This window comes from Antechinus flavipes, chromosome 3 (assembly GCF_016432865.1).
Source record: "Antechinus flavipes isolate AdamAnt ecotype Samford, QLD, Australia chromosome 3, AdamAnt_v2, whole genome shotgun sequence".
NCBI lineage: Eukaryota > Metazoa > Chordata > Mammalia > Dasyuromorphia > Dasyuridae > Antechinus > Antechinus flavipes.
This window is the reverse complement of record NC_067400.1, coordinates 22,044,169-22,065,684: the sequence shown is the minus strand read 5'-3', so window position 1 is coordinate 22,065,684 and position 21,516 is coordinate 22,044,169.

Below are 21,516 nucleotides of genomic sequence, written 5' to 3'. Positions count from 1 at the left end.
CATCTGCCCCAGCAACTTCCTTGTTGATTGATTTTTCTCCTATATATCTGACCCTTCCTTGTAAATTAACTTGATTGGTTCATTATTTGTCTCTCACCACATAAGAATGACTTCCCCCTAGAACACTGTCCTGGGCCATGGTGATTTTATCTTTATGTTCATATTCTCTCTCTCTCTCTCTCTCTCTCTCTCTCTCTCTCTCTCTCTCTCTCTCTCTCTCTCTCTCTCTCTCTCTCTCTCTAACTTTCTTTTTTCTCTATTTCTTTCCTCTAAGTGTCTCTCTCTCTTCATCTTTATTTTTGTTTCTTTTTGTCTTTCTATCTTTCTCTGTCTACCTGTTTCTCTATGTCTCTCTTTCTTTTCTCTGCCTCTCTTGTTAACTTTCTCTTTATCTTTCTTTGTCTCTTTCTCTTTCTTAGTCTCTCTCTTTCTCTATTTCTATCTTTATGTTTCTTTTTATCTTTCTCTCTATGTATCTCTGTTTCTTTCTCTGTCTTTCAATCTTTCAGTTTCTCTCACACTCTCTTTCCTTCAGAAAATAATAATAATGCATATTAAACTTAAAATTGTGTGGGCATTTTTTTCACTCAGAACGCAGTTGTAAAATTTTCTTATGTATACCTCTGTATTGCTATATGATGTGGCTTATGCTCAGTAAAAGTGTAATCAGAGATTCTGAGAATAAAGACTGGAGGTTTACAACAATAACATTAACAATTGTAATAGCAGTAACACCAAAAACAATGAATATTTATATGGTACTTTAAGGTTTATAAAATACTTTATATTAATTATATAATTTGGCCTCAAAATATACATGTCAGAGTTCTTTTAAATTAATTCTTCTATTAAAATAGTGATGACACGCATCCATAAATTTCACATCCGTGTTTTAACAAGATTATTAAAATACATGTTAATGGATATGAGAACCATGATAGACCCTTGGAGAGATCAGTGAGTATGTTTGTTAATTAACATCTAATTCTGTACAACTTCCCTTGATAAGTTCTAGAGATTTAATGAAAAAGAAAACAAAACAAAACAAAAGGTAAAGCAAAACATAATCTTTACTCTCTAAAAGGGAAACTGCCCTTTTCACTACATAAATATAAATATATATATGTGTGTATTATGAATTTGTCTATATTATATGTATTATATTTGTGTGCATGTATATACATGTATATATACATGCATATACATATGAGTATATACATATACACATATGCGTATATATATATATAGTTTATACATATGCATATTTTTCATGTTTTTTATTTCTTTTCAATAATAGTTTTCCCTTTCATTTCATTTATGTTTTATTTGTTCATTTATATTCTTGTTTATTTTAACAAAAACATAATGATTTGGTTTGATCTGAGCTGGATGGGAGATTTGACTAGTCAATGTAAGAAGTCTGGCTTTCATTAGTGTTTGCTGACACTATTTCTCCTTGACTGCTCCCTGACATCAGACTTTTTTTGCTTTCAGTTTCAGGTCATCACCTTATATATTCTCTTCTGGATCAGTTGTCTTTTGAATTTGATAATTTTGACCTTGACACAGCTTTTTTTTTTTTTTTTTTTTATAGAAGAAAAAAAGTTTTCTCTTCTCAAACCCAAACCAATCTAACAATGTGTCAAATGAATATTCAGCCCAAACCAGTCCAATCCAATCCAATTTTAAAAGGATTTGTTAACCACTGACTACGTATACAATATCATACTAGAGAAAGAGATACAGACCCTCAGACATCAAAGAGCTTTCAATATAGAAATTAAAATAGACATTTAATATTACAATAAAGCTGATATGACAGTGAAGCATGAGAAACAATAATGAATATTTCCTGATAGAACTGTGATTTCCTGAGTAAAGACAATTTGTTCCCCTAGAGCACATGAGAATCATACTATAAACTGATGGATGAGTTCTAAGAAATTGTCAGAGAAAATAAAATTTAATTCAGTATTTTTTCCAGGATTTCACAGTGATTAAGTATCAGAGGATTTGAAACCCATCTTCCTTATTCATATCTGGCATGCTATCCAGTTCACTTTATAAAGTCTTAAACAGATGCCATCTACACTACTAGAAAGTTCTATCTGGCAGTATAATGTAGTTTGCTTTATGTAGAGTTCTTTAAGAAGTTGCCACCTAGAAAGTATCTGTTATTGCTTAACTCGTCTCAAAAAAAAAAAAAAAAAAAAAAAAAGAAAGAAATTTCCTCAAAATGCTCTCCTTTATTAATTGTCATGGTATCCCTGGAAAAACCGCCACTGTTAAATTATGTTGTAAATTCTATCATTATTCTCTCTTTCCCCCCAAAAAAAAATCTTTAGGAGAGCTCAGTTAAGGGCAGAGGAGTAGGAGAGTAAGTCAATTTAAATCAAGAACTGAGTGAAGTTGAGAGATAACCATGACATTCTGTCAATGTTTTCTCCTTCATGGATTATTTCATAAATTTGTGTAGTTACATGAAAGTCACCTCAGAAATTTATAAAGTGATGAATCTTTGATTATTGATTGAAAACAAATCCTAAATTATGAATAAATTTTAGAAATAATGTTATTGAATCAGTTCAGCAGAAGAGATAGTGCTACAAAAAGGTGTTACTTCTCCTGAGTCTTTGTGAAGTTTAAATTATATAGAATACAAACAAGGACATAAGGACAAGCACCTGATTGTCCAGTATATAGAAGCTATTCAGTTTCCAAAAAAAATTAATTTTCAGATATTATTTTTTGAGCGGTATATCATTAGGTAAGTATGTTTTCTGTAAAGTCCATCTGAAAGTTAAGGAAGGATTTGGACTGAGCAATTTCTACTCACGTAAACAGGTTCAAACAATATCGATAAGTGTAATGTCCAGGGTAGCTCTCTGGAGGGTTTCAGGATGGGCCTTGAACCCTTACATCACCATATCACATTAAATAAATGTTTAAAGAACCATTATCTCACACTGAGTAGATGCTTAACTATAAGCACCTTTCTGTCCTTGATTCAAGTATACCTTTTCAGAGTTCTGGCTGTCTATAGGTAAGAATGAATAATAAAACATTTTCCCATGTACATTTTCTGGTTAATTTTCTAGCATTGTGAAAGCCTAGGCAAGAGAGTTTGTTTTGTTTTGTTTTGTTTTAAATGACTGCTCAACAATTTGGAACTATGCTCAAAAAGTTATCAAGCTGTGCATACCCTTTGATCCAGCAGTGTTTCTATTGGGCTTATACTCCAAAGAGATACTGAAGAAAGGAAAGGGACCTGTATGTGCCAAAATGTTTGTGGCAGCCCTGTTTGTAGTGGCTAGAAAATGGAAAATGAATGGATGCCCATCAATTGGAGAATGGCTGGGTAAATTGTGGTATATGAATGTTATGGAATATTATTGTTCTGTAAGGAACGACCAGCAGGATGAATACAGAGAGGACTGGCGAGACTTACATGAACTGATGCTGAGTGAAATGAGCAGAACCAGGAGATTATATATCTCAACAATGATACTGTTTGAGGATGTATTCTGATGGAAGTGGACCTCTTTGATAAAGAGAGCCTTAATTGAGCAAAGATGGACAGAAGCAGCTACACCCAGAGAAAGAACACTGGAAATGAATATAAACTGCTTGTATTTATGTTTTTCCTCCCGGGTTATTTATACCTTCTGAATTCAATTCTCCCTGTGCAACAAGAAAACTGTTTGGTTCTACACACATATATTGTATCTAGGATATACTGCAACCCATTCAACATGTAAAGGACTCTTGCCATCTGGGGGAAGGGGTGGAGGGAGGGAGGGGAAAAATCAGAACAGAAATGAATGCAAGGGATAATGCTGTAAAAAATTACCCTGGCATGCGTTCTATCAATAAAAATTTTTTAAAAAAATAAAAATAAAAATAAAATAAATTAAAAAAAAATAAATGACTGCTCAATTGAAGTCTGAAATGGAGATGAATAATCAAGAATATATATATATATATATATATATATATATATATATATGACATATATATATATATATTACAATTCAAAACTGAATGACATCATAATTACAAAGATTAATATGATTGCATAAGTTCTGATGTTATATAGGTTACCTTAAGTGACTTTAAGAAGTCACTTAATATCCCTTAGCATCAGTTTACTCAATTCAAAAATGAGAAAATTGTACTAGATGGCCAGATGACTAAGGTAAAAATAGTAATTGTCTTGCCTATGATATAACTTCAGAAACCATGGGAAGAATTTTAAGAAAGACATTCATTTTTTTTTTTATTTCTTGTGGGTTTGGAAAAATACTCAAATGGAACAGATTCCATGTAAGAACAGATAACTCTTTTTAGTAGCATTAGTTTCCTTCTTTACTGGGCAAAATACCAGATAGCACCATGAAAAGTAAAATAACTTCATACTTTTGGCCAACAAAAAAAGTATCTTAGTCTTGAAATTTATAGCAACACAGTATGGAATTGTAGAAAGAAACCTAAATTAAGAATGATAAACCAGTGGTTTAAATTTCATTTTATGTACTTAGTAGCTAAGGAAGTTTCCTTATTCTTTCATTTTTTTTTCATCTATAAAATTTAAATACTACTTAGATTATCCATCTCAGAAGATTATGTGAGAGAAAAACAGTTTGAAATAAATCACCAGATAATCATATTCTTCATTATTATGTTATATCTGCATGTTTGTATTGTACTAAAAAAATTACCTAAAAGTTTGTGTCCACACAACTCCAAATATATCTCTTCCACTCTATTGAGTCCAATTAAATTCAATTGTTGAAAGAAAACTAAATAATTAGTGGTATCTTTTTGAATAATTGTTAAAACATAGCCTTAACATTTTGTGATGAGAAGATGATTCAATTGAGCCCTAAGTTCAGTGTTATAATGGTTCTTAAATATTTTTATGTCTATTTCATTCAATATATTTTTGATGCATCTCTTCTATCTTGACAGGTTCTGCCTGTAACTTCAATTGAATGCTTCTAAAACTTTTCATCTTCACAAAGCTTTTAAGCTGAAGACTGATATCTTGAAATACAGTCCAACATTTTGCACACACACTCACTCACACATATTCCTCCTTTGGTTTGTAATAATTATATAACATTTTGACAGTAACTGAATGAAAAGAACATATATGCAAATATACATATATGAGCTATATTTATATATAATCTATGTATGAATATATTTATTATTTACCACTATTTTCTTTTTTTATTTTAGTAAATCAGAAATGAAAAAAAGGCCTATTTAATTCTATTAATAACAAAATTTAAAAAGGGGGCCAGAATATTTGAAAAAAAAAGTGTATGCATTAGATAGTGCTAAGAAATGGGAAATAAGGGGAAGCCCATAGTGGTAGGAGACTATACTGTAAATTCCAGTTGCAAAGTTTCTGATTCCCATTGTTATATTATGAGTCATGGGAATGCAATCAAATTCCAGTTATCTATATAGAGCTCGTCTGCATTGCAGATTGCTTATGCATATCAATCATTTCCTTTCCCTCTCTTTTTCAGCTCTATTTCATTTCTAAATTATTCTCCATCCCATAAAAGAAGTGTTTCTATCACTGGTTTTTCTTCTGCCTATTTCTGTAATGAAACCCCTCTCTTATGAGCTTAGTTGTGGTCCAGCATAAAATTAAAATGCAGTGGCTTATTTTATATGGAAGAATAGAAAATGTCTCACATATAAAACAATACATTAATAAGTTAAATGTTGGAGGAGGAGAATGGTAAAGACTTTATTCACTCATTCATTTAATTTTCAACAATCTATTATTAAGAGTTAAATATGTGTAAGATGCTAAGGATTAATCTAGATTCACAAAATCAAACAAAAACTCTTTCCTAGACTAAAATAGAGGTTCTAATCTGAGATTCAAGGAAGTCCAAGGATAAATTTTAGGACACTTAATGGTATCTAATATTTTCTTCCATTATGAATGTAGACTGCAAATAACTGTAGTATTCACAGTAGCTACACATTGTCATTCATAGAATTTGGACAGGTATATACATAAAATATTACAGGTTTTACAATTCTCAAAATATCATCAATGCTTTTCACAGATTCTCAATACTGTTGTTATTAGATCTGCATCTAAATTGAATGTAATTGCAGTTTTCTTTTCTAGGAACTGTATATTAATATAATTGTTTTCTACTGTAATTTTATATATTTTACAAAATGCATTTTATAATGTGATTCTAAAAAGTAATCCAGAATTTTTATCCCATTAAGTGGTCAGTCATGCATACATGTGCACACATACATGCACACACATAAGAAGCTCTGATGTAAAAGTAATACAAAAGACATCTACAGGCTAGATGATCTATTGAAGTTTTATACCATTCTCAAAATTGGAAAAGTTATCATATGCAAACTCATATCTATTAAATATCTTAGAGGAGGAGCCAAGAGTAAAGGCAAGCACTTCATTGGGCTCTCTCCCAAATTCCTCCAAATCCCTTTCAATAATGACTCTAAACAAATTTCACAGTGGCAGAGCCTACAGAAAGGAAAAAAAAAAAAAAAACAAATCTGTTATACCACAGTGAGATTGGAGTAAAGTCCAGCACAGCCCTAAGCAGCAGAGCTCAGGCCACAGCAAATCAAGAACAGGTTTTGAGGCCAGTGAATCAGGGGCAGCAAAAGTACTTTGCACACCTTTCAGCCCACAGACACCAAGGACAAATTAGAAGGTCAGTATGAAAAGGTATGTAGCACTCATGTGAAAGTGGAGCACAGTCCAGCACTGATTACCCCAATGCAGGTCTGATAAAACAAGAGCAGACCTTGGGAGCCCCTGAATCAGCAATGATAGCAGCTGCCTCCAGAGCCCTCAGTCCAAAGTCAGTAAGAGAATCAAACAACTGCTCAGGAGACAACAAGAGCTGCTTTGGGGAAAAAGATGGACTTCTGGCCAAGATGGTGGAGAGGACACACACATCTACTTAATCTCTGGCTCTGCTCTCAGAATTCATCTCATGACAAGGCCTAAGAATTAGTGCTTGACTGAAAAAAAAAAAAAAAACCCACAAATAATTACCAATAGAAGCTATCACTGAAATTCGCCAGAAAAGGTCTGTTTATGCTCACGGGTAGGGACTGTTAGAATGGGTGGAGACTGAAGGCAGGCAGTCACAGAAGAGCAGACAGTAAGAGTATGTAGCTGAAGGAGGGAGGTGGGATGTGATCTCAGCTTTTCTGTGGGGAGATCTTTAACACAGTGTGGATACTTTGACCTGGCAGCTAGCCAGGATCAACAGAGAAGCTGCAAAAAGCTAGGGTCTCTCAGGACCTGGCCACAGCCACCCGCAATGTCTCAGCCTGCTTTCAGAGTCTCAGAGCACAGATTCAGCAGTCATTGCTGCCCTACTAGTGCCTCACTGCTGCCCCCTGCAGTCTGTAGAGGAAGCTTGGTAATAACATCCAGCCCCACTCCTTCTCCCTCCCACCAAAAAAAAAAAAGCAGACTGCATTTGTTTTTTGTTTGTTTGTTTGTTTGTTTGTTTTTTTGCTAGTCTTCTTTGATTCTTCTCTGACAAAATAAGCAAAAAATTAAAACAGGCTCTAACTATTGATAGTTTCTATATGGACAGAGAGCAGACATTATGCCCTGAGGAGACTAAAAACTGTCTCCAGAGGAATCCCCAAAGGGGAGTATGATCTGGTCCTCACCACACAAGATTCTCATAGAAAAAATTAAAAAGACTATCACAAGAGAATTAGAAGAAAAATGAGAAAAGGAAAGGGAAGATTGGCAAGAGAGTCTGGATAAGTCATCCCACCCATTTAAAGTGGAAAAAGAAATCAAATCCTTGAAAAACAGAATTAGTGAATTAGAAAAAGAAAATGGCTCTCTAAAAAAAAAATGGTGAAATGGAAAAAAAATCCATAGAACAAAACAACTCACTTAAAAACTCAATTGGACAATTAGAAAAAGATATAAAAAAGTGAATGAAGAAAATAATTCATTGAAAAAAATGGAATTAAATGACTTGAGGAGACACCAAGAATCAATCAACCAAAACAAACAAACCAAAAAAAATGGAAAAAAATGTCAAATACTTTCTTGAGAAAACAACAGATCTGGAAAATACATGTAGGAGAGACAATCTGAAAATTATTGGACTCCCTGAAAAATATGATGGAAAAAAAGATCCTGGACACTATTTTCCAGGAAATTATCAAAGAGAACTGTCAAGAAATTATAGAAACAGAGGGTAAAATAGACATTGAAAGAATTAATTGATCACCTATTTAAAGGGACCCTAAAATCAAAACACCAAGAAATATAGTGGCCAAAATCCAGAACTATCAGATGAAGGAAAAAATATTACAAGCTGCTAGAAAAAATCAATTCAAATATAGAGGAACCACAATAAGGATTACCCAGCATCTAGCAGCGTCCACATGAAAGGATGGAAGGGCCTGGAATCTGATATTCTGAAAAGCTAAAGAACTTGGTATGCAGCCAAAAAATAACTTACCCAGTCAAAATGAGCATTTTTTTTCCAGGGAAAAAGATGGATATTCAATTAAATAAGGGGATTTATCTATTTCTGATGAAGAAACCAGAACTAAACAAAAAGTCTGATGTCCAAATAGAGAACTCAGGAGAAACCTAAAAAGGTAAAAAGAAATCTTGGGAACTATATATCTGTTATAAAGATATATAAAGAATATATATAATTTGTTCTAGAAACTAGAGGTGGAAAGGAAATTGTACCAGAAAAAGAGTAAAGTGGGGGTACTACATCTCACGAAGAGGCAAAGGAAACATTATACCTGAAAGAATGGAGGGCGATGAACATAGTGGTTATCATACTCTTGTCAGAATTGGCTTAAAGAGAAAAATATTAGATATATTTGATTTATGGTGAAACTTCTTCCACCTCATTGAAAAGTGGGAGGGGAAAAGTGAAAAGGGACAAAGTAAGCTAAGCAGAAGGAAATACAGAAATTGTGAGGAAAAGGGGTAAGATATGGTGAGGAACTCTAAAATTGGGGAAGAGATACTAAAAAGGGAGAGCTGTGAGAATCAAGTGGTGCTCACAAGTTTAATACTGGGGAGGGGGGTAAAGGGGAAGGAAAGGAGAAAAGCATAAGCAGGGGTTAACAAGATGGCAAGTAATACAGAATTGGTCATTTTAACCATAAACGTGAACCCATATGAAAACAATAAACTCTCCCATAAAGAGGAAGCGGTTAGCAGACTGGATTAAAAGCCAGAATTCTACAATATGTTTGTTACAGGAAACACACCTGAAGAAGGGAGATACATACAGAGTAAAGGTAATAGGTTGGAGCAGAATCTACTATGCTTCAGGTGAAGTCAAAAAATCAGGGGTAGCCATCCTCATCCAGATCAGGCAAAAGCAAAAATTGATCTAATTAAAATAGATAAGGAAGGGCACTATATCTTGCTAAAGGATAGCATAGATAATGAAGCAACATCAATATTAAATACATATGCACCAAGTGGTGTAACATCTAAATTCTTAAAAGAAAAATTAAGAGAGCTGCAAGAAGAAATAGACAAAAAAAACTATAATAGTGGGAGATCACAACCTTTCACTCTCAGAATTAGATAACTCAAACTATAAAATAAATAAGAAAGAAGTCAAAGAGGTACATAGAATACTAGAAAAGTTAGATATGATAGATCTTTTGAGAAAACTAAATGGAGTCAAAAAAAGTACACTTTCTTCTCAGGAGTTCATGGAATCTATAAAAAATTGACCATATATCAAGACATAAAAACCTCAAACTCAAATGCAATAAGGCAGAAATGGTAAATGTATCCTTTTCAGACCATGATACAATGAAAATTACATTCAATAAAAAGCCAGGGGAAAATAGACCAAAAAATAATTGGAAACTATATAATCTCATACTAAAGAATTATTGATGAACATAATTAATAACTTCACCCCAAAAAATGATGATAATGAGATGTCATACCAAAATGTGTGGAATGCAGCCAAAGAAGTAGTAAGGGGAAATTTTATATCTCTAGAGGCCTACTTGAATAAAATAGAGAAAGAGAAGATCGTTGAATTGGGCTTGCAACTTAAAAAGCTAGAAAAAGACCAAATTAAAAACCCCCAATCAAATAGTAAACTTGAAATCCTAAAATTAAAAGTAGAAATTAATAATATGGAAAGTAAAAGAAAAAACACTATAGAATTAATAAATAAAATTAAGAGTTGGTTTTATGAAAAAAGCAGTAAAATCGATAAACCTTTGGTAAATCTGATAAGAAAAAGGAAAGAGGAAAATCAAATTGTTAGTCATAAAAATGAAAAGAGAACTTTCCACCAATGAAGAGGAAATTAGAGAAATAATAAGTTACTTTGCCCAATTTTATGCTAATAAATTTGATAACCTAAGTGAAATGGATGACTACCTCCAAAAATATAGGCTTACTAGATTAACAGAGGAAGAAGTAAATTGCTTAAACAGTTCCATCTTAGAAAAAGAAATAGTACAAGCTATTAACCAACTCCCTAAATCTCCAGGACACATGGATTTACATGTGAATTCTACAAAACATTTAAAGAGCAATTAACTCTAATGCTATATAAACTATTTGAAAAAATAGGGATTGATGGAGTCCTACCAAATTCCTTTTATGACACAGACATGGTATGATACCTAAACTAAGTAGTTTGAAAACAGAGGAAGAAAATTACAGACCAATCTCCCTAATGAATATTGAAGCTAAAATCTTAAATAAAATATTAGCAAAAAGATTACAGAAAATCATCCCCAAAATAATACACTATGACCAATTAGGATTTATACCAGGAATGCAGGGCTGGTTCAACATTAGGAAAACTATTAGCATAATTGACTATATCAATAACCAAATTAACAAAAACCATATGATCATCTCAATAGATGCAGAAAAAGCATTTGATAAAATCCAACACCCATTCCTAATAAAAACACTTGAGAGCATAGGAATAAATGAACTTTCCCTTAAAATAGTCAGGAGCATATATTTAAAACCATCAGTAAGCATCATATGCAATGGGGAAAAACTGGAACCTTTCCCAGTAAGATCAGGAGTAAAACAAGGTTGACCCCATCACCATTATTATTCAATATTGTATTAGAAATGTTAGCCTCAGCAATAAAATTTGAAAAATAGATTAAAAGAATTAGAGTAGGTGATGAGAAAACAAAATTATCACTCTTTGCAGATGATATGATGGCATAGAGAACCCCAGAGATTCTACTAAAAAGCTATTAGAAATAATTCACAACTTTAGCAAGTTGCAGGATACAAAATAAATCCACATAAATGCTCAGCATTTTTATACATCACCAATAAAATCCAACAGTGAGATATACAAAGAGAAATTCCATTCAAAATAACTGTCGATAGCATAAAATATTTGGGAATCTATTTACCAAAGAAAAGTCAGGAATTATATGAGCAAAATTATAAAACACTTTCTACACAAATAAAGTCAGACTTAAATAATTGGAAAAAGATTAAGTGCTCTTGGATAGGCTGAGTAAATATAATAAAGATGACAATACTACCAAAAGTAATCTGTTTATTTAGTGCTATACCAATCAAACTCCCAAGAAACTATTTTAATGACCTAGAAAAATAACAAAATTCATATGGAAGAACAAAAAGTCAAGAATTTCAAGGAAATTAATGGGAAAAAAAATCAAATGAAGGTGGCCTAGCTGTACCTGATCTAAAACTATATTATAAAGCAGCAATCATCAAAACCATCTGGTACTGTCTAAGAAATAGATTAGTTAATTAATGGAATAGGTTAGGTTCACAGGACAAAATAGTCAATAACTATAGCAATCTAATGTTTTACAAACTCAACGATCCCAACGTTTGATATAAGAATTCATTATTTGACAAAAACTGCTGGGAAAACTGGAGATTAGTATGGCAGAAATTAATCATGGACCCAGACTTAACACCATATACAAGATAAGATCAAAATGAGTCCATGATTTAGGTGTAAAGAACAAGATCATAAATAAATTAAAGGAACATAGGTAAACTATCCTAGGATAGTTTACCTCTCAGACTTGTGAGGAGGAAAGAATTTGTGACCAAAGAACTAGAGATCATTATTGATCATATTAAGTACTGAGTACATGTACTGAACTACCATTGTCTTTATAAATTCCACTGACAACACCTTGTTTTAAGTTAAGAGTTCTGGCCCATAACATTCTCATGTCTTTGTACAATGCTTAGCATGGAGCAAACACATAATTAATATTTATTGATGAAGAAGAGGAAGACAAGGATGGTGATGATGATGATGATTATGATGATCTGATATCTTGATATAATGTGATCATCTTTTCCCCTTCATGTTCCTTAGAACAAAGCCACCCCAGCATTGATTGAAATCAGACATAATACAAATGTTTGAAATAAACTATCCAGTGGATTGGAAAAATAGGATTTGATCCTAATGTGACCTCAGGAAAGACAATATTGTTATCTATTACTTTTTTTTTTCAATTTAGCAATCATTTACAATACAGTATAAGACATTTTATGATTATATTCACACATTTCCCTTTGGGACTCTCACTCCTTTTGATTGGAGAAGGAGAACAGTAAAGAGTTCCTCCTGTTCCTCCTATATTCTTCTTTAAAAAGGGCTCTCTGGGTACCTGCCACATCATTGGTTTGCACTGCTCTGGATTTCCTTACTCTTCCACCCTTTTTTCAAATTTTCAGCACTTTCTTACTTGCCATCTTTCCTTATTAGTTTGTGGACTTCTTGAGCATAGGACAGTATTTTTCTTTACTTTATATATTCACTATGTAGTGCATTTTTTGGACATAGTAGGAATTTACCAAATGCATTTTGACTGAGTAGGCCATTTTGCCTGGAGAATATTAGCATGTGCCTCCTGGGATTATTATGAGAATAAAATGGGATATTTATAAACATAAAGTGTTATAAAAGCTTTGTTAATATTCTTATTATTAATTTTATTATTATATGATGTCATTGTGACCTGTATTTCTTAATAGGAGAAATAGCACCAATCAAGAGAATTAAGTTCTCTTAGTGACAATTAGAAGCCAAAACACTTTTGAAGAATTAAGATGGTTGCCAAGGGGATATCAAAGGCATTTCAGTGATAACAAAAGCTAACTGGACAGGGTTCATAAAAATAATATATTAACTCTTATTATTCTTGATTAACCAAGGTATGTGCCAAGAGCTTCTGCAGATGGCAAAACAACAAATTTCCTTCTACTATTAATAATTTAGGCAGTTTCACATTAATGACAAATATCATCTTTCCAATTGCCTGAGAATACTCAGGCAATAATGCAGTCTTTAGCTAACCATGGCAGAGGAAATAGTGTTCCAAACAAGAGTAAAGCTTTTCCTTACACAAACACCCACCACTAACATCACAAGAATGAAAAAGTCCAAATAATTAAAAATCCACCCTCTGTCCCAGACAGCAGAGTTGTTTTTCTGCAACTTTGATGCCTGTATATAGGCAAAGCTCATTGGTTTGATACAAAAAGATGCATACTTGTGGCCTAAAGGCGTGAATCTATTGAATATTTATAAGGTGTCATGCAAGAAAAACGGGTATGTATCTTCTTCTTATATACAAACTGTACTTATTTCTGTATAAATTTAATTTTCCTGGTTTTGTGCCAAGTTCATGTTTGAAATCACATAAATAATTCAAAAAGTAAGCTTTTCTTACAGATTTTAAAAATATTTTCTTTGTAAACTTTTTTTTGTTCTTTGACATTTGACTCCCTTATGGATAGACCATTCAGACTTCCAAGATTAAATCTCATTTATTTACTACTCTAAAAACATGTGAATAGTAATGATTCTGATTTTCAAGTGTTTTAAATCATTTCTCCCCAAACTATTTATCTATTTTGTTGCTTTGAACATCAATTCCTAGAAAATTATATATTATCCTAAGATAGTTGATTTTCAGCAAATACTTCTTCAGGTAATGAATTGAATGTGAAACCAAGAAAAATCCTTGTAGTGACCTGTATCCATGATGATTTATATATTGTCCTTATTAGTGACAACATATTATCATGATATTCCTTAATTTAAGTCAGCTACAGTATTGTGAGGGAAAGGGAATTACATGAGTCAAAATATGAAGACAGTTTTCATAACCTAACTTTTCTACTTTTCCTAGTTGTGTGGCCATATAGGAGTTATTTAATCTCTCTCTATCCCAACTGGAAATAATAATATACCAATCTTTCATTTTAAAATCAAATTATATTCAAAGTCATCAGGTCATTATATGTTTATTGGTAACCTTGTTTTCATTCTTTTTTAGTAAAGTTTTTATTTTTTTGGACATTTATTTGATCTTTGTCCCAAGCTCCTCAACCTTCCTGAAATAACATAAAGAAAACAAATAAGCCAAAATGATTGGAACTTGTCAATCAAAAGAAATTTTCATTTTGCCCATGTTCAAAATGAATGCATTATTCTTGCTATTGAGTCCGTTATCTCACTTTTTCTTGAAGTGTTCTTCAGTATTCTAGAAGGTTATTAACTAAATTCATATAAATCATAAGCATTTATGCACATCACCAATGAAACCCAGCAGGGATAGATAGAAGTAGAAATCTCATTCTTTCTTTTTCCTTAGTTATTTTCCCCAATTGTATTTGATATTTTATCTTCCACAATTAAAAGTAAAACATTTTTAACATGGCTTTCCTTCCCCAAATTTTGAGTTCCAAATTTTCTCCTTTTTTCTCTCCTTGTGAAAACAAATCCTACATATTGTCTTGGATTATTGTATTGCTGACAATAGCTTTTCATAGAAGATCACATAGAAGATTTACTGTGTAAAATATTCTCCAGGTTCTGCTCATTTGATCTAGCATCATATAAGTTCATGCAATTTCATGTAAGTTTTTGATTTTTTTCCCTAAGAAAATTGTTTTCCTTTCTTAAAACCAATAATATTCCATTGCAAATATATACAATAACTTCCTCAGCCATTCCCCACTTAATGGACATCCCCTCGATTTCCAATTCTTTGGCACAACTAAAAGAATTCCTATAATTGTTTTTGTGTACATAAGTATTTTCTAGTTTTTGTTTTTGTTTTCTTTTGTTTTTATCTCTTTGAGAAACAGATGTAGAAGAGGTAATTCATGATCAAAGTGTATGCATGATTTTATTATTTTTATACATAGTTCCAAATTGCTTTCCAGAATGAATCAGCAAGCAACTTCATCAATAGTATTTTTTATTAAAAGTTTTTATTGTTCAAAACATATACATGGACAATTCTTCAACATTAGCCCTTGCAAAACCTTGTGTTCCAATTTTCTTTCCCTTTCCCCATGTCATCCCCTAGATAACAAATAGTCTAATATATATTAAATATATTAAAATATATTAAATCTAATGTATGCATACATATTTATAAAATTATTGTGCTGCACAAGAATAATCAAATCAAACTAGTAAAAAAAAATCAAAATAAAATGCAACCAAGCAACAACAAAAAGAGTGGGAAATGTTATGTTGTGAACCACATTCAGTTGCCACCATCCTCTCTTTGGGTGTAGATGGCACACTCTTCATTACTGAACAATTGGAAGTGGTTTGAATAATCTCATTTTTGAAGAGGGCTAGGTCCTTCAGATTTGATCATCATATAATTTTATTGTTGCCATGTATAATGGTCTTCTGGTTCTCTTCATTTCACTTAGCATTAGTTCATGTACATCTCTCCAGGCCTCTCTGAAATTTTCCTGCTGGTTGTTTCTTACAAAACAATAATATTCCATAACATTCATATGCCATAATTTATTCAGCCATTCTCCAATTGATGGGCATCCATTCAGTTTCTAGTTTCTAGCTGTCACAAAAAGTGCTGACACAAATATTTTTGCACATGTGGGTCCCTTTCCCTCCATTAAGCCCAGTAGAAACACTCTTGGCTCAAAGGGTATCAGTTTAATACCCTTTTGAGCATAGTTCTAAATTGCTCTCCAGAATGGTGGGGTCTGTTTACAGTTCTACCAACGGTGTATTTGTGTCTTAGTTTTCCCGTATCCCTCCACCATTCATAATTAATTTTTTCCTGTCATCTTATCCAATCTGAGAAATATGTAGTAGTGTCTCAGAGTTGTCTTAATTTGCATTTCTCTGGTTAATAGTGCATTAGAGAATCTTTTCATATGACTAGAAATAGTTTAAATTGCTTTATCTGAAAATTGTCTGTTTACATCCTTTGACCATTTATCAAATCAGCTTCATTAGCTATGGTTTCCTTTAGCAAGATATAGTTTCCTTTCTTATCTCTTTTAATTAGATCAATTTTTGATTTTGCTTGATCTGAAATCAGGCTACCCTTGTTTTTCTGTGTTTTTTTCTGCTTTACCTGAAGCATAATAGCTTCTCCCTCAGCCTTTTACCTTTACTCTGTATGTATCACTCTGCTTTAAATGTATTTCTTGTAAACAACATATTGTAAGATCCTGGCTTTTAATCCAGTCTGCTATCCAGTTCCACTTTATGGGAGAGTTCACCCCATTCACATTTATGGTTAAACTATTAATTCTGTATTTTTTGCCATCTTATTAACTCCAAATTATACTTTTCTCCTATCCCTCCTTCTCAGTATTTTACTTACAAGCACAACTTGCCTCAAGCAGCCTTCTCCCTTTAGCATACATCTCCTTTTCTCATACTCTTCCCATACTTTTTTCTTTCTGTTTTCCCTTCTATTTAGCCTAAATAAAAGAGGACACTTGCTATTGAGTCCATTATCTCACTTTTTCTTCAAGTGTTCTTCAGTATTCCCTTCCCTTTTTTCCCTTCCTACTTTTCTATAAGGTGAGAGAAGTATCTATGTGAAACTAACTACATCTAATATTCTTTCTTTGTGCCAAATCTGATGAAAGTAAGATTCACACAATGTTCATTACCCTCTCTTTTTTCCCTCAGTTATGATAGGTTTTCTTTGCCTCTTTGTAAGATTTAATTTCCCTCATTTTACCTCTACTTTTCCCTCTTTCTGTTACAATCCCCTTTACACCTCTAATTTTTTTTATAATTTTATGTTATATAAAATGTAAATATAGATTTATATATGTATATATTATAAAATCAAATCATAGATGTAATCTCTATGTATATCCATAACAGAAATATAGTTCTCAAGAGTTCTTTTCTTTTTACCTTCCTATGCTTCTCTTGAGTTTTATATTTGAAGGTCATTTTTTTTTTGGTTTAGCTCTGGTCTTTTCATCAGAAATAAATGGAATTCACCTGTTTCATTGAATGTCCATCTTCTTCCCTAAAAGAAAATGCTCAGTTTAGCAAGGTAGTTTATTCTCCACTGCATTCGATCAGATTCCAGGTCCTTAGATCCTTTAAGGTGGAAGCTGCTAGGTCCTATTTAATCCTTAGTTTTGCTCCTTGGTTTTTGAATTGTCTTTTTATAGCTCCTTTTAATATTTTTAATTGGTCTGATAGTTCTGAAATTTAGTTACAATATTCTTTTGAGTTTTAATTTTGGGGTTTCTTTCAGGAGATTTTTGGTGAATTCTTTCAATGGCTATTTTACCTTCTGTTTCTATAACATCAGGGAAGTTATCTTACGTGATTTGCTGAAAAATAGTCTCTATGCTATATTTTTATCATAATTTTCAGGCATTCCCAAAATCCTTAGAATTTCTCTTTTAGACCTATTTTCCAGGTCAGTTGTTTTCCCAAGTAGGTATTTTATATTTTCTTCTATTTTTTTCATATTTTTGGTTTTACTTAACTGATTCTTAATGTCTCATTGAGTCATTCATTTTCATTTGTTCTGTTCTGCTTTTTAGTGACTTATTTTCATTATTTTTTTTACTTCTTTTTATATTTGTTCAAATGAATTTTTTAATGAGTTGTTTTGTTCTATGGATTTTTTTCCATTTCACAAATTCTGTTTCTCAAGGAGTTGTTTTTTTTTTCATTTTGTCAAATCTACCTTTTAAATGAATTATCTGCTTTTTTCATTTAACTAACTCTATTTTGTAGTGAATTTTCTTCAGATAATTTCTGTGTTGCCTTTTCCAAACTCTCTTGCAAAGTTTTCATTTCCTTTCCCTGTTTTTCTTCTAGCTCTCTTTTAAGATCATTTTTTAATTTCTCCTAGGAGAGCCTTGTCATATGGGGACTAATTGATATCACCTTTTGGGGCTTCATATAGAGAAAATATGCTTTTAATTTCCCCAGGGTTTGAAATTTGTTCTTCTCTTTCACCATAAAAACTATCTATAGTCAGTATCCTTTTTGCTTGTATACTCATTTTTTGTTTAACTTGAGATTTGCTTTTACACCAAAGGAGATTGTCCAAGCTTCCTCTATAACCAGCAGTGGCTGTGTTGAGTCAGTGCTTACTGACTTCCAGTACTAGATGAGCATAGTCGGGCCCTGTGAAATTCTGACATTTCAGGGGTTCACTAATTTATCTTTTGTGTTTATGTTGGATGTTTTATAACTTTTCTGCTGATCAATTGCCTTGCAACCAGGGCAGAGTAATCAATACCTCTGTTGATTCCTCCCCATAGATTCTCTGATGTGTACCACCCCAGGACTCTATATTGCCTGCACTTGGTATCTGTGCCCAATCTTCTTGTGCTTGGTCTGCCTCCCTCTATGTCCAATTGAAACAGACCTTTGCTTTTTTGGGTTCTGTCAGTCCAGAGCTAAGTCAGAAGCTGGATTTGCTGATTAGTTTGAGGGAAATGGGATGAGGTAAGAAAGAAATATGTGTCCTCTTCGCTATCTTGCCTCCACTCCTCACCAATCGTATTTTGTTTTTGATGTTATTGTTTTGACTCTCGTACATTCCCTCCACCATTTGTCATTTTCCTTTTCTGTTCTGTCTCATCTGACAGATGAAAGGTAGAAACTCAGTGTTCTTTTAATTTGCATGTCTCCCATCAATAATGATTTAGAACATTTTATAAGACTACAGATAGTTTTGATTAATTTATCGAAAAACTCTATTCTTAACTTTTGACTTTATCACTTGAGGAGTGATTCTTATGTCTATAAATTTGATTCTGTTTTCAATGTTATGAAATAAAATTTTTAACAGAATCTCATTGTAATTTATTTACAATAATGATTACCAACTATGTATTTTCCTCCATGCTATTTGCACCCTGTTTATCCCACTCTCTCTACTTTTATTCTGACAATTCTCAAAAGAGTTTTGCTTCTGATTTTTACTTTCCCTAAATTGCCTTCCCTTCTTCAAGGTCCCCAATCACTGCCACTTCTCTTATCCCCATCACTCCCTATTTTCCAGTATTGTAAGATAGAGTTCTACACTCAATTGAATATATATATATATATATATATATATATATATATATATATATATATATATATATATATATATATATATATAATCTCTTGGTTTTAACCCTTGATCTTTTTTGCCTACAAAATAACTTATCTCAAGTCCATTGATCCTTTAGTATGGAAACTGCTAAAGCATGTGTTTACCATGACTTTGACTTCAGAATACTTTAATTGTTTCTTTCTAGATGCATTTAGTATTTTCTCCTCAACCTGGGAACTCTGGAACTTGGTTATTAAATTGCTAGGAGTTGTCATTTTGGTATCTCTTCCTGGAGGTGATGGTGGTTTATTTTTAATTTTTATTTTATCCTCTAATTCTAGAGTAGGAAAATTTTCCTTGATTTTTAAAAATATATCTGGATTTTTCTTTGGTAAAATATGAAGCACTATTCTCACCCAAGAAACTAGGAAAAAGGAAAGTCAATACAGGGATTAAAATGATAAGATGATGCTCTGAGAAAGAACTATTGAGTCAAAGGATTGATATCATGATTCAGAATATAGTGTTTAACAAGGGGTAACAGAAATAAAATGAAAATCAAAATGATAAATGTCAGAATCCTTGAACATGGAAGTGGTGCATTTGTTGGTGATGACAGAATTAAGAGCATGCTAATTTTTGGGTGGCTAAAAGTGAGATAAAGGAGAATGTCATAGGAAGTGAGTAGATGGACAAATGTGAGGTGTTTCTTGAAAGAGAGTCAATATTTATGTTCAATTCTCCATCTATGAGAACTTGAGAAGGAATTATGTTTTTGTTCAAATTCTGTCTTAGAAGATGGCCAGTGATAATATGGATTGAATTTTTGCCTCACGAATGAATGAGATTTAATTGAGACAGGGTTGCACAGACTCATTAGCCTCATTCCCCATTCCATAGTTAAAGTCTAATGGAAAGACAAAAGTCAAGATGACTGGCAATGACCTGAGATACATGAGTAACCTTAACATTTTCAATGTCTGACCAAGCTCTAAACACTTTGCAGAGCCTGCCTTAGCTCCTATCATAACCATTAGAACAAATCATTTCAATCCACCCCATTTCACCAAGATATATTTATACATATTTAGGTTAAACATTCCCTTAATTTACAAATGAGTTTGAGGCTTGCTAGTAACTTCAATCTGGCTTAACCTGTCTGTTGAGCTGGCTTTATTAAGAGATAGCTGGTGAAAATGCTACATCTTTTTTGAGTCACAGATGAGAGTTTGGTGAGAAATGGAAACTGAAGATGGATGAGCAATTTTGTAAAGGGATCAGCAAATCTTTATGCTATAAGTGCTATTTCTCCTTTAACATCCCATACACCAGCTACAATCCAGGCACTAAATTCATTGAGGAAGAAAAGGGAGTAAGCTGGATGTCTGTAGACAATAGCTACCAGGATTTCAATTAAATGGTTGATGTGCATTAGTGAAGGGAATTGGCAAATGGGAGTTACCTACAACAATGAAATTATTATAGCTGTAATACTTTCATAATCAAAAGAAAAGAAAATAATAGAAATCATAAGGAACAAAATTAAAGGTTCTGAGATAGTCTTAAAGTATCTGAAAAGCTCAAATATAGGAATCTAGAAGTTTTTGATATTTTTCAAAAACAAATCATTCTTTGATTGATAAAATTGTTCCTTCATTGCAGTAGCAGCCTTTGTAGTAAATAAGTCAGTAAATCAAAAGCAAGATTTCCTGACATAGTTTGCCATCACATTCTTAACTGAAATTAATCCCAATACTGTCTATTTTAATAATCTATAGACACAAAATTTGTATCAATCATTGCAGCTGCATCTGACAGAGGGTCACAAATTCTAAGCTTGTTATGAAGAACATTCAGAGGATCATTCATAATTGAACTAGGTGAATATGCATAATTCATTTGCCTGCAGACTCTCCCAATCAGCATTTTCTCTAGTTTAATAACATTACAAGCCATACACATCAAATCTTGAATAAGAAATGAGTTTGTAAGTTTTCCTGTAAGGTATATTTTCCTTCTTGGAGCATCAACAAGGATGCCAAGTTCTTTATTTTTTTCTTATTATTTTAGCCTATAATGGAAGGTGTACAGGTGATGGACAAGTATATTTTTTTT